Here is a 3,353-nt window from a genome sequence, read left to right as displayed (position 1 = left end):
ATGTCCAATAGTTTTCTTGCTGAGTCTTTAGGATTTTCTAAGTATACTATCATATCATCTGCATAGAGAGATAATTTTACCTCCTCTTTTCCAATTTGGATTCCTCTTATTTCCTTCTCTTGTCTTATTGCTAGGCAGTGGACTTTCTCAATGCAATACATTTTTTAATTTCTTGACTGGTGGGAGCTCTGGTGGCCTAGTGGCAAGAAGCTGCACTGCAATCCTGAAGGCCCTGTTGAAGGCTACCAGCTGCTCTGTGAGAGAAGGATGGGCAATCTCCTCCTGTACTATTAACTGCCCTTTGAAAATGCAGTGAAGGGCCAGCTGTGGGTCATTTCTGACTCGATGGTACACAACAACGACAGTACTAAGTGTGTTGGTTATAAATCCAAGTAAGATGAAATCAATCATTGGCAACTTCAGTCTTTTCTCCATCATGATGTTGCCTGTTGTCCCAGTGGTGAGAGTTTTTGTTTTCGTGATGTTGAGATCCAATCCATACTGAAGGCTGTAATCCTTGATCTTCTGCAACAAGTCCTTCAAATTCACCTTGCATTCAGCAAGTAATATTGTGGCATCTGCATAACGCAGGTTGTGATGAGTTTTTCTCCTATCCTGATATTCTATTCCATTCTTCTTCATAAAGATCAGCTTCTTTAATTACTTGTTCAGTAAACAGCTTAAATAGCTATGGAGAACGATACAGCCCTGCTGGATTCCATGGATTGAAGCTCAATATCAAGAAAACAAAGATTCTCACCACTGGGCCAATTGGCAGCATCAGTATGGGTGATGAAGAGATTGAGATAGTTAACAGTTTTAGTTTGCTTGGCTCCACCCTCTTGGTAACAGCAGCCAGGAAATCAGGAGATGAATTGCATTGGGAAAGTCAGCTGTGAGGGACCTCTCAAGAGTACTGAAGAGCAACAACATCAGGCTGGAGACTAAGGTTCACCTGATCCAGACTATAGTCTTTGCAATTACGTGCTATGCATCAGAGAGTTGGACAGTGACTAGGGATACTAGAAAGAGAATTGATGCCTTTGAGTTGTGGTGCTGGAGAAAAGTGTTGAATATACCATGGACTGCTAAGAGAACAAACAGGTTTGTCCTGGAAAGGGTGAAGCCAGAGTGTTCCCTGGAGTCAAGGATTCTGAAGCTTTGTCTGACATACTTTGGGCGTGTTGCAAGGAGGGACTGGACCGTTGAGAGGGACACCATGTTTGGGAAAGTGGAGGGACAGCACAGGAGAGGAAGACCCTCAATGAGGTGAATCGATTCTGTGAGTGGAGTGGTGGGAATGAATGTGTTTGAGACAGCGAGATTGGCACAGGATAGAATGACATTTAGGGCTCTTGTACATAGAGTCGCTATGAGTTGCAAACGACTTGATGGCACATAACAACAACAACAACAACAGTGTTCCCTTGCTCTGTTTATACAACAGGTTCTTGGTCTAAGTATAGATTTCTCATGAGCACAATTACGTGCTCTGGGATTCCCAATCTTCTCAATGGTAACCATAACTTGCTATGATCCTCACAGTCAAATACCTTTGCATAGTCTGTAAAACACAACTAGAATTCCTTCTGGTATTCTCTGCTTTCAGTCAAGATCTATTAAACATCAGCAATGATATCCCTCATTCCATGACCTTTTCTGAATCCAGTTTTAATTTCTGACAGTTCCCCATCAATGTGCTGTTGCAATCATTTAAAAATAATCTTTAGCAAAATTTTATTTGCATGTTATATTAGTGATATTGTTCAGTAATGATCACATCCTGTTGAGTCACCTTTTTTTGGGAATGGGAATAAATATTCATTTCTTCTTGGTCAGAAATATTCCAAATTTCTTAGTGCAGCCCAATTAGCAAATCCAGGGCTGTATCTGTTGAAGCAGGTCAATTTGTATCCCATCAGTTCCTTGAAGCGTATTTAGCCTTTAGAGTAGCTTCATTAACAAAAATTCCTTATCAAATGTTACTTCCTGAAATTGGTGGTGTCAATTGTTTTTGGCTCAGGGACTCTGTTTCTCTTCATCTTATTTTGATGCTTCCTGGATTGTTCAAGATACTCTTCCTAGCATCCTTCAGTATTGCAATTTTTTTTTCAGTATTGCAATTTGACACTTGAATTTGTTTTTCAGTTCTTTCAGCTTCAGAAATGGCAAGTGTATTCTCCCCTTTTTATTCTCTAGATCTTTTGAGATCTTTTGCTTTCCTCTTGGATGGTATCTTTGATGTCATTTCACAACGTATCTGGTATTTAATCACAGGTACTCCGTCTCACATTTTTTGGTCATGTGTTCTTGGAGAAGGATATCATGCTTGCAAGGGTTGAGGAGAGAAAAACCCTGGATGAGATGGATTGATACAGTGACTGGGGCAATGGAGGTAGTAGGTGTGTCAGAGTTAGTGGGACTGGCTCAGGACAGGGCAGGCTTCAGAGCTGCTGTACATATGGTCACTATGGGTCACAGGTGACTCAATGGCACATAACAACAAGAACAACAAAAACATTCAGAGCTTCAAACCTATTCTTGAAATGGTTTGGTTTTGTTTTGGGGTGGTATTTTTTTTTATACTAGTTTATTTACAAAAATTTGAATACATTAATTTCAAGACCAAGTTCTTCCAATTTCTCTCACATCCTCACCCATCAAATTGTACAACCTCTCCCCCTACACATCCTCATCCTTCTGTTCCTCCCCTCTTTCACTCCTCCTTGGATCCTCATACTCATTCTACAATAATGGTTTTATACAATATTTGCCCTTGTGGGACTGAGTTCACTCAGCAAAATGCTCTCCAGTCCCTCCCAAGTTAGGTAATAATTTACAAAACCACTGCTCCTGTGTGCTGCATAACGTTCCATTGTGTGAAAGTACCATAATTGCTCAATGCATTAATGCTGCTATGAACACTGGTGTACATGTCTCCATTTGTGTCTCAGTTCTCATTTGAAATGTGTTGGTTTGGTTTTATTTTTGAATTCAGGTGGGAGAGACTCACGGTTGTGTTTTGGTTCTTGTGGAATTTTTTTTTTCAGACTCAATTTGAACTAGCGTACAAGTAATTGGTGATTTATTCCACAGTGTGGATGTGGCCTGGTTTTGACTGCTGATACTGAGCTTTTTCAATGTTTCTTTCCCCATATGTAATCAATCTGATTCCTGTGTTGTCCATCAAGTGAAGTCCATGATTACAGTCTCTGTGTTTTTAAAGAAGGTTTGTACACAGCTTTAGTTTGCTTGGCTCTGTAGTCAACAGTCTTGGCACCAGCAGCCAGGAAATTAAAAGGCGCATTGCCATGGGAAAGTCTGCTGTTAGGGACCTCTCCAAAGTGCTGAAG

The sequence above is a fragment of the Elephantulus edwardii genome, unplaced genomic scaffold (genome assembly GCF_000299155.1).
Source record: "Elephantulus edwardii isolate Elephantulus edwardi_28Jun2011 unplaced genomic scaffold, EleEdw1.0 scaffold00166, whole genome shotgun sequence".
In the NCBI taxonomy this organism is placed as follows: Eukaryota; Metazoa; Chordata; class Mammalia; order Macroscelidea; family Macroscelididae; genus Elephantulus; species Elephantulus edwardii.
The sequence above is the reverse complement of the archived record's forward strand: the minus strand, read 5'-3'. Positions refer to the sequence as shown.